The following is an 11779-nucleotide window of genomic DNA, read 5'->3' on the forward strand; positions in this document are numbered from 1 at the left end:
TGTCCGTGCGAAATTCTTTTGATCTATGTATCGACATTATATGTACATATTTTTTTTTACTTAATTGCGCGCTATACTGCAGCTATACAAATGTACCATATCATCTGCCGAAGGTTGTCTGGAAGAGATCTCTCTTAGAGATAAGGCCGTCTTTGCCCACCTTAAAATAAGTTTATCCTGTAAATGTTTTGTAACTTTGTGTGAAATAAAGTGTTTTATTATTATTATTAAGCCGACGCCGACGTCATCTATCTATAATATTGAGTAGTAATATCGAGTATTTAAACTTTGTTTTTACTAAAATTACTTTTACGTAAACAACCAACTAACTATTACCTAATCTGTGATATCGGTTCCTCCTTGTCGACGCTAATCCCCACTAACCCACCGCCCCTAAGAGTCCAGAGGTCGCACTGAATCTGTTCATCTTGATTGTACTTCACGACTGGCAATAGCCAGAGAGACTGCGAAGATTTACGACGTCGTTACTATTGGAAATTAACATTGTATGTTCAAAAAAATAGTTGTCATAAATACCGTACTTTCCTTCCACCGACTGTAATTGCAATACCATTGTAAAAAAAAAGAAAAGAAAGGAAAACATGAAACAGTAGGACTAGGGCCCTGTGCTGGGAGGTTTTCTGGCCACGTATTTCCCTCAGCGTTATAGATTCCGATGTGGTAGTAGTTTTAATGAATAATCTTCTTTCACCCTAAGGTTGCCTGGCAGAAATTGCTGTTTAGCAATAAGGCCGCCTATTGTGCTTATGTTTTATTCGTATGTTTATGTCCTTTATATATATTGTTGTGCAATAAAGTATTATTGATTGATTGATTGATTGGTTTTACAGCTAGTTACATAATATGTAATTTAATTTTTTTGACGTTCAAAAAGCGCTAACTTTGTAAGCCAATTTTGAAAACTAAATATTTTTGATTTTTTTTGACCGTATCTCAAATAAATTATCACTAAATAATATAAAACAAAGTCGCTTTTTCTGTCCCTATATCCCTATGTACGCTTAAATCTTTAAAACTACGCAACGGATTTTGATACGGTTTTTTTAATAGATAGAGTGATGTAAGAGGAAAGTTTATATGTACAATAACATCCATTAAATAGTGGAGAAATACTGTTACTTTTGAGGTTTTTAATGTGATGCCGTAAATTATTTCATTTTTTCCTCAGCATTGCACCCGAGCGAAGCCGGGGCGGGTCGCTAGTATTTTATAAATTAAATAGATACGGGAAATATGCATAATGTTATGTATGTAAAATGTAAGTATCCAACAAGTAACAAAGGTGTGTAAGTCTGGCGCGCCTGGCGGCGGCAGTGTGGGCTGGTGCCAAAATCAATGCGAGCACACTGGGAGCCTGAAGAGGATGTGAGGTAATAGGAAAGGAATTTGGACAATCTATCCTTTTTTACCAACCCGCATTGGAGCAGCGTGGTGGAGTATGCTCCATACCGACTCCGGTTGATCGAGGAGAGGCCTGTGCCCAGCAGTGGGACGTATATAGGCTGTTTATGTGTGTGTGTATGTCTATCCTTTTTTACATTTGATAATCTACACTAATATTATATGATGTTCGTGCCTCACCCAACAGGGTCCACATAATACCATCATCGTGGTTCACGCCTCGACTTGAAGACCAGGTACTTATGCTCAAAAGTGACAGCTAACTTTACACGGTTAGCCCAGCTGATGTCATCCCGCTATGCGTTGCCATTTCGTAAAAGAAATAATTACCCAGGACCAATGTTTTTAGTTTGCCAGGAAATTTTAAACTTTTAGAAAAATATTTACTTACAGTTTTAATGATTTTTATTTATGTGATAAGTTATGTGATAAGTAATAGTAATTAAATACATTAGTCAGTAATTCACTTAATTATACTCGCTCCTTGTCCGAGACGGTTTACAGTGTAGTCTACGTCTTAAGCTCCAGCATCGTCGCTTCGTATAATTGAGATAGAACTTCACTTACAAGTAACCTGTCCAGGTGGGGTTTTCTCATCGGGTCGGATCTGAGCTGCGTGTGTGGTGTTACGCCACAGACCATGGCTCATCTGATAACTTGCCCCGCGTGCCCTGATACCTGCACGCGAGAGGGGCTGATGAGTGCCACTGAGGATGCTGTTCGAGTGGCGGAATACTGGGCTGAAGAAATCTAATGCCATCGAAACGACAAGAAGATAGGATTGAGCATACCTGATTTTCTTATACCATGGACCGTGCCTTTTGTAGCTCCCGTAATCCCTTGAAGCCACCACCGTCGTCGCCGGGGGGTGCCAGCCATAACTCACGTCCTGCTGATTACAAATCACGCCCGGCGACAAGATTACACGCTGATTTATTTATTACTTCCATCGCTTCGTAATTTGGGGAGTTATTAGGAAGGGAATAAAAGAGAAGGTGCAGGTCGTGTCGTATCGGGAGGTGAAGGTTTTGGCGGGAAGAAGAGAGGAATGGCGGTTACTCCACCGACAAGAGCGCAGCTCTTAAATAGAGAGAGAGATTAGGAAGGGATCCCTTCCACGCCGGATTGGGAGTTAGATAATTGTAAGTGGTCAAAGTGGTCAAATCAGGGATGTTCGGGAGCTCCGTAACCGTAACCGGAGCTATCGGATATCCAAATTAAAAAGAAAACATCCGTAACTGTAACCGAATCTGAAACAAAGTTTCGGATAATATCGGATAGCGGCCGCTGCCAATGCCAACACACAAGTCGCATATTATTTGTTTTTTTTTTATCTTTTGTCGTATTTATATGACATAATATAACTTGTCGTTACAAATATGTTACTTATTTGTAAGTATTTTACTTGTGAAATTCCTTAAAATAAAAAAACCGGAACCAAAATTATCCGAAACTAACGGATGATCTGAAATAATTGATTATCCGTGTCCGTAACCGGATCCGGTATAATAATCATTCTTATATACGTATTCAATCCGTATCAGAAATTTCATATCTAAATACCACTTTACAGGAAGGCCTAGGTGTACATACCACTATCAGTCAGAGGTTCATCCATCGCAAGATGAAGTAGTATCGACACCTCACCGAGCTTTCTGTTAGACCAACGTGATAGGTGGTGATTATCGCCGTCTATAATGGTGAAAACGCTGTATTTTTCTTTAGTCTATTTAAGCCATTAAGGGTCCTCCCCACACCACATAAAATCATCATTATCAGCCCATTAACGTCCCCACTGCTGGGGCACGGGCCTGCCCTATGGATGGATAGGGAGATCGGGCCTTAAACCATCACGCAGGCCCAGTGCGGATTGGTGGTTATTAACGACTGCTAGTGCAGCCGGGACCAACAGCTTAACGTGCCTTCCGAAGCACGGAGGAGCTCGAGATGAAAAATATTTTTTTTTCTTTGTGGTTACCCATCCTAGGCCTTTGCGAAAGTTGCTTAACTTCAACAATCGCAAACCGAGCGCATTAATCGCTGCGCCACCGAGCTCCTCTAACAATAATAATAATAATAAACGTTTATTGCATGAATTCAGGTGAGGTACATCGCAAATTACAGTGCATAAAAATAGTAGGTATCACCAAATTCTACTTTTTCAAGCATACACAATGAAAATTTTACATAAAAACGGACATACCTGACAGACGGGACACTTCATACAAAACACCTCATTTTACTCATTGACGTCATCGTACACGCGCATCTGTGTGTGTGACGTTTGACGTCATACGATAATGCCTGTTTCATAAAACTTACAATTGTAAATTACAAATACAATTTTATGTAAAGGTTGCAAAGGTTGTCCATCGCCATACAACGTGGTAACGCGGCAAGCGTGATGGGGACCTTTGCGCCCGGATCCACCCGCGGGGGCTTATTTGACTAAATAGATTGTTATTGTCTATTTTATATAATGTGTATTTTTGTTTTGACTGTAATGTTTATTACGAATAAATGAATATAATTGTATTCCTAAAAAAAAAATATGTACATTGCGGAGTTTGTGATCACAAATATTTTGCAGTTTCATATTAGCTACGTAATGAACACGAAATTGTCGTTTTAATTTACAATTGTAAGTTTTATCAAACAGGCACCAGGGTTGATGGGGTTGGTAATTCACCTCACAACCCACACGATAGAAGAATAGTGTATAAGTAGTGATTGTTTTTTTTAGTATTTCATTTACTCACAGATGAATCGTGGACAGATGAACCTGTCGCGGCGACACGCCACGTGTGTTCATATGTCACCGTCACTCGCCAGCGACATTCGACACGTTCTGAACATAACATTTTCCACAATACACACATGATACAACAATACTGCATTAATGGTGCTAGAAACCACTATATGAACAACAATAGCACTACGCCTGTATCCCCGAAGGGGTAGGCAGGGTTGTGTATAGTATACAGGATATTAGTGACACAGAAAAAGAAAACTTTCAACATTGATTCAGACTTATGATTCTGAGTCGATCATCCCCCTAGCATTATCCCGTTTTTAAAATTCAAAAATTCAAAAATATTTATTTTTCAAAATTGGCTCACAAAGTTAGCGCTTTTTGAACGTCAGACATAATTAAATTACATATTATGTAACTAGCTGTAAAACTACTACCACATCGGAATCTGTAACGCTGAGGGAAACACGTGGCCAGAAAACCTCCCAGCACAGGGCCCTAGTCCTACTGTTTCATGTTTTCCTTTCTTTTCTTTTAATCCAGTTTGTATTACATAATTTATAGACTTAAATACAATGGTATTCCAATTACAGTCGGTGGAAGGAAAGTGAAACATAAAGAGTTTATGTGACTTTATCACAGAAACAGTGTTTTATGAGCTCCCTGTCAGAAGCAGGCCTGTCCACATACGCAGCACCCGATCACGAGTTGACGCGAAAGCCAGCCATCGCTCCCTTCGCACATTTTTGAGGGAAAGGTGCGACCCGACTTCCGGACGCCACCGCGTACACGAACATTTCGAGGCGAGCATGCACCACTTATAAAAAGAAGCTCAAAAATCCTCCGCCTGGATATAAAAAGAAAAGTACTCTACTGTTCAAATATCATCAAGTGTTTCACAATCCTTTTTAATCCACTTACAAAGTTATTTCAAATTCAGTATTTTAGGGCCAAGTTTTTATTGCAAACATTCTTGTCTTTTTTGTGTTGAGCTGAAGTAATCCATTTAATATTATTATCCTTAAGATAGTCTCCTACTTTATAATAAGCTTTACTGATTAAAGTAGTTTTTATAACATTCTTGGTCTAAACAAACCATCAGACCACGGATCTGAGTTGATATCAAGTGAAATTCGAATTCAAATTATTTATTTTCAGACACAGGTCCATAGATGTTAGTAACAATGCAAACTTAAAGCTAGGGTTACCCCGACCCTGACGGAAAATGTTAATTTATTTTTATTAATTAATTTCAGTTCCATACTTTTGCAACGGATAATTCCACTTGATATCAACTCAGAATTATGGTCTGAATCAATCTTTAATGTTTTCGTTACGGTGTCACTAACACCCTGTATACACCCACTCCTCGCCAGATATGTTTAACTCCCTTGCAAGTGTCGCGTCCTCCGAACAGGGCGGTCATGGATTTTTATATACACAAACAAACATAGAAATTATTTAATTATATTCTTGGATTTTGTCCTTTCTGTCATGATACTGTTTTAAGACAGTAGTTAAACAAAAACTTTACAAAAAAGGTTATTATAAAGTTAGTGATTATTTAGAAGATATGAATGCATGGGATTAACTGTCTGAGAACTGATATTAGGCAGCTAAATTACTCAATTGTATACCAATATTTTATATTTATTTTTATTTTTTTAAAGAACGTCTAGGGCCCTGTGCCGAGGTTTTCCTTGCAGCTTCTTTTCCCCGGCTATACAGGTTGTGAGAAGCTGCAGTAGTTTTAGGCGGATGAGACGTTCGTTATGTAAAAATTGTCGATTCAAAGTGTAACTATGTTACCTACTGAATAAAGATATTTTTGAATTTGAATTTGATAGACGATTATAATGGCGATAAGCTGGGAGGCTAAAAATGCCACATCGAAGCAATTCATCTAAAAAAGCAATATTGCTATTTGATATTTGCGCATATAAAAGTAAGTGCGCAATGCGAACAAATGTCAAATAGCAATATTGCTTTCTTAGATGAATTGCTTCGATATGGTGTTTTTAACTCCCCTAATCACCTGGCCCTATCATAAACATAACATAAACAGCATTTAAATATGCGTCCCACTGCTAGGCGCAGGCCTTCCCTCAATCAACCGGAGGGGGTATGGAGCATACTCCACCACGCTACTCCACTGCGGGTTGGTAGAGGCATTTGGGCTAGCAGCCCGGGACCAACGGCTTAACGTGCCTTCCGAAGCACGGAATCATCTTTCTTTATCGGACAACCAGGTGATTCAGCGTACAATGCTCTGGCCAAACAAAGGACAGTCTCACAAAGTAATTTCGACAACGTCCTCTTTGGGAATCGAACCCGGACCTCCAGATCTGAGCCCAATGCTCTAACTACTAAATCAGAGGTTGTAGGAATTTGAACTAAACTCGAAACGATAAGCCACATCCTCCCACATTAAAACATCGAATGTGCAAAATATATGCAGATGCAAGGTCAGTGACCCGCGAATGCATACGGTGACACAGCACGGGGCCACAGTGTAAAAAGAACGGTAGGTTAATTACACAAAAGTAATCTTCTCTCAAAAAGAAAAAACAAAAGAAAAAAAAGAACAAAAGAATAAGAAGACAAAAGTAATAATACTCAGGTAGCAATCGGAAACTACCACAGATTAGACATTGCGATACAATCGAATACAATATGTGGTAGAAATCCTTTTGTACTATTTATTTTATTTCAATGTTCTTTTGTTGCCTTTGTGCATTAAAATATTTGAAAAAAGCATAAGTAGTAATGGGTACAAGAGGCTCTGACCACCCGGTTAGGGACTACTGGCGTGAGTTTAAGTACGCGCCTATGCACGTATGTGTTAATGTATAATAAAAAATAGTTACATCAAAAAGGAATGCTTTGCGCACTCCTCTTGATTGTACTCAATCACCAGGACAGTTGGTCGAGACTATTATAGACGGCGATACAGCTCACCACCTAACACGTTGGTCTAACAGAAAGCTCGGTGAGGTGTGGGTACTTAGTTCATCTTGCGTTAGATGTACAATCAAAGAGCAAACGACCAGTCACTGAGCTAGCGAGTTATTTTTAAACAGTGGTGAAATTATGAACCATTTGTCGTCACAATTATAAAATTAATGATAATTAAAGCACATAATAACGGGTTCTTACCGCGTTTAAATGGGGATATGAGACTCCCGATATTTCGACACTGTTGCAAGTGCCATGATCACGGGATGACTGATGAGATTGGAGTGGAATAGGTAGATCCATAATTTTCTACGGGCAGACATATCTGTCTACCCTCTTTCTTTGCCGCTTGTTTATGTTTTTGATATCGGAATGTTCGGAACCATCTGAACTCGCACGAAACTCACTACGACAAACCGCACTCACTGAGTCCTCACGTTTTTTCACCACATTAGGCCGTTTCAAGCTTTTTACAACACCTACTACTGGATTCCACATGCTCGATAATTTGAACCCGTCTTCCCTGTTGAAATTTTTATGTTTTCTGATTTCAATAGCCTCTTTTACGAGTCTGGGGATGTAATGACGTTCTGTCGATAATATTTGTGGATTGTTAAACTCGATCCAGTGGTTAGGGCCCGTAACAAACAATGTATAAATTAATGATTTTGTTTTTGGTCTACTAGAGAAATGACACGTAATCAGCCGGCCTTAAATGCAACCATTCTATGAATCTCATTATTACATTGCAAGAAACTGATTGGACTTTTGTAACTTACAGTACCTCTGATCGCCCCAATTGCAATATAGGCGTGGGCCTATGTTATGTTGTTATGATGGACATACGGTGCGATTGATTTATTTTATTTATTTACATTTCACAACTTTACAGTGCAGAAGCGCCTATGCGCCGTGAAACTTTCAATATAAACAATAATATATTGATAACTACTGTTAGATAGAACAGAATCCGTCTAATTCAAATTCAAAAATATCTTTAATCAGTAAGTAACATAGTTACACTTTGAATCGTCATTTTTTACATAACGAACGTCTCATCCGCCTAAAACTACTGCAGCTCACAACCTGTATAGTCAGGGAAAAGAAGCTGCAAGAAAAACCTCGGCACAAGGTCCTAGAAGTTTATATAAAAAAAAAAACTCTACTGATACATCACTATGCTAATGAACGTCGCCTATGCTTTATCTAACGATAAATTATATGTAAATTTTCTTTGTATTCTAAAGCAATAAAGAGTATACAAACAAACAAACAAACAAACGTCACAACACTGGCTTTTGTACTTTGACAGATCTAACCCGTACCATGCATTGAAGCTATTTTGTTACTAACTGATATCTCTGTACTGTGGTGGCGAAGCCTGAGGCCGATCGACGGGCAATGGGAATAAAATAAAGTGTCGTACACGACGTGCAACAAATAACAGCGGTGGGCGACCCGGCCAATCTGGACGGGTTATAACATTGTAATGAATGCCATTTCGTTCGCGTAAATCTGCAATGTCAATATTTACATACGGTCAAGAGTATTAATATGTATACTTTGAAACCACGTCTCATTAACTTTTTTGGCAAATGAAACCGTAAGTCTCCTTAAATGTCAAATATTATAGTGCGACGGGGTTCTAAAGCGGGTACATAATATTGCTTATGACTGTACATATATAAATAGCCTAGGATCGCAGGTTCGAACCCAACAGCCTAAACCAATGATTGTCGAATTTCTTTTCGAATTCATATTTGGATCATAAATGATTATCACGTGCTCAGCGGTGAAGGAAAACCACATTCCCGAGAAATGCATTTTCGGAGGTATGTGACCTTATTTGTATTAGGCTGGTTTTCCCGTCGCGGGTTGGAAGGTCAGACAGGCAGTCGCTTCTGTAAAAAACCGGACCCGTCAAATTTTCAGGTTAGGTAAGCGAACCCTGTGAAAAACGGGATAATGCTAGGAAGATGATGCCTAGGATGTACATTGGCCAAATTGGAGATGTCCAGTCATGAGCAATATCATGTACCCACTTTAGAACCCTGTCGCACTATCACATTTGACATTTAATGAGACTTACGGTTTAATTTGTCAAAAAAGTTAATGTGACATGGTTTCAAAGTGTACATATTAGTACTCGTGAGCGTCCTTAGAAAAGGTTCAGTACGATCTACTCTGAACCGGCGTGAATGTATGAACAGCTTGATCCTTCTTCTATCGTGTGTTGTGAGGTGGATCACCAACCCCATCAACCCTGGTGTCAGGGTTATTATTGAGCCGCCATAGGCCCCTGACATGTTTGGATTACTCATTCAAATTCAAATTCAAAAATATCTTTATTCAGTAGGTAACATAGTTACACTTTGAATCGTCAATTTTTACATAACGAACGTCTCATCCGCCTAAAACTACTGCAGCTTCTCACAACCTGTATAGCCGGGGAAAAGAAGCTGCAAGAAAAACCTCGGCACAGGGCCCTAGACGTTCTTTAAAAAAATAAAAATAAACATAAAATATTGATATACATTCCTCCACTCATTCATTATAAAATTAACAGCTGTCAATCATCCGTCCCTTTCCTTTTCGGCGGATAAGAAAAGAACAGGTATAACTTAAAATTAAATCAGATGGTGTGTACAGGAATCGGGGCCATTATTCAATATCTTATGAGGAAAATAAACACAAAATCCGCTAACAGGCAAAGAAAGTAAGAACTGTTAATTTAGCGACGCAAGCGCTTTGTGTGCTTGTTTGTATGAATGTTGCACTCGTTAGCAAGTACTCAGTGAGTCATCTTGTAGCGGTAAATCAGTGTCCCAGGTTCGATTTTGGTTAACTCAATACATTGTGTAACAGCCTCCGTGGTCTAGTGCTTAGAAAAGGTTCAGTACGCAGTACCTTTACTGCAGCGCATCAGGCATGTTTGCGAGTGCGGGTGTGGATGATTTCTACGCCATCATGCGTAAAAAGAGCGCCTCGAAAGTGCACAGGTTGCGGGGGAGCTCCAACGGGATCCTGAATATGATAGCGGACAGGATGGATGCGGCAGTTTTCAGGCGGTTCACCGACTTACATATACGTGTGTGAGCCGGTGGACTGCTTGTGGGCTGGCTGCCGTTTCTGTTTAGGGTTCCGCATTTTATATTTTTAACTAGGTATTTTTATTTGACTAATTAATTTTTCTGTCAAACTATGGACTTCTTTGTCTGATAATAAACAGATTTTTTTTTTTAATTAGAGCGTTAGGCTCACGATCTGGAGGTCCGGGTTCGATTCCTTTTGTGAGACTGTCCCTTGTTTGGTAAGGACTTTTCAGGCTTGAATCACCTGATTGTCCGAAAAAGTAAGATGATTCCGTGGTTCGGAGGGCACGTTAAGCTGTTGGTCAGGGCTATTAGCCGTAAAAACACCTCCACCAATCCGCAGTGGAGCAACGTGGTGGAGTATGCTCCAAACACCCTCCGGTTGATTGAAGGGAGGCCTGTGCCCAGCAGTGGGAAGTATATAGGCAGTTTATGTAATACTTTGTTTCTTTTAGACATTTTTGAAAGGTAAAAATGAATAAAAAGGTAAATTTTAAATAGAAGAAATTTATGAAATAAGTACAATACAATCATAAAACTGCTATGTGGCCAACGTGTGATATGAGTTGATTCATCCCGTCAGTATTCGGTACGGTTGTCACTAACATCCTGTATAATCATCATCATCATCACCAGCCCATTAACGTCCCCACTGCTGGGACACGGGCCTTCCCTATGGATGGATAGGGAGATCAGGCCTTAAACCATCACGCGGGCCCAGTGCGGATTGGTGGTTATTAACGACTGCTAATGCAGCCGGGACCAACGGCTTAACGTGCCTTCCGAAGCACGGAGGAGCTCGAGATGAAAACTATTTTTTGTGGTCACCCATCCTATGACCGGCCTTTGCAAAAGTTGCTTAACTTCAACATTCGCAGACCGAGCGCGTTTACCGCTGCGCCACAGAGCTCCTCTCCTGTATAATACACTAACATATGTTCTACCAACGTGTAGGTAAGTCATTTACGACACAATGACAGCGCGTACTATACTATGCTATGGTGAGATACAGACGAGACAATGCGTGTTTGTATTGCGCGGGCGCAGGTGTGCCGCACGTGCGTTATTATGATCCAAGTATAGACTGGCATGAAAATATTACATAGGGATGTTTCGTGCTTATGATAGACCTCTTATGTTAAAATTATTAAAAAAAGTTAACAGACAAGTCTTCTAATCTAATTGTTTGTATTAAAAGAGAGCTCCAATCACGAAAATGTGAATATTGTGTTTTTAAAGAAATAAGTTTTTTTATTATTTATTGTGACAGACATCTTATGATAGGTCAAAAAAAAATTCAAAAATATTTATTTTTCAAAATTGGCTTACAAAGTTAGCGCTATTTGAACGTCAAAAAAATTAAATTACATATTATGTAGCTAGCTGTAAAACAACTACCACATCGGAATCTGTAACGCTGAAGGAAAGACGTGGCCAGAAAACCTCCCAGCACAGGGCCCTAATCCTACTGTTTCATGTTTTCCTTTCTTTTCTTTTTTTTTTAAATCCAGTCTTTAATCCGTTTTTAAATCCGGTCTCTTATAAAAGGTCTCTAATA

Source organism: Pectinophora gossypiella, chromosome 26 (genome assembly GCF_024362695.1).
Source record: "Pectinophora gossypiella chromosome 26, ilPecGoss1.1, whole genome shotgun sequence".
Taxonomy (NCBI): Eukaryota; Metazoa; Arthropoda; class Insecta; order Lepidoptera; family Gelechiidae; genus Pectinophora; species Pectinophora gossypiella.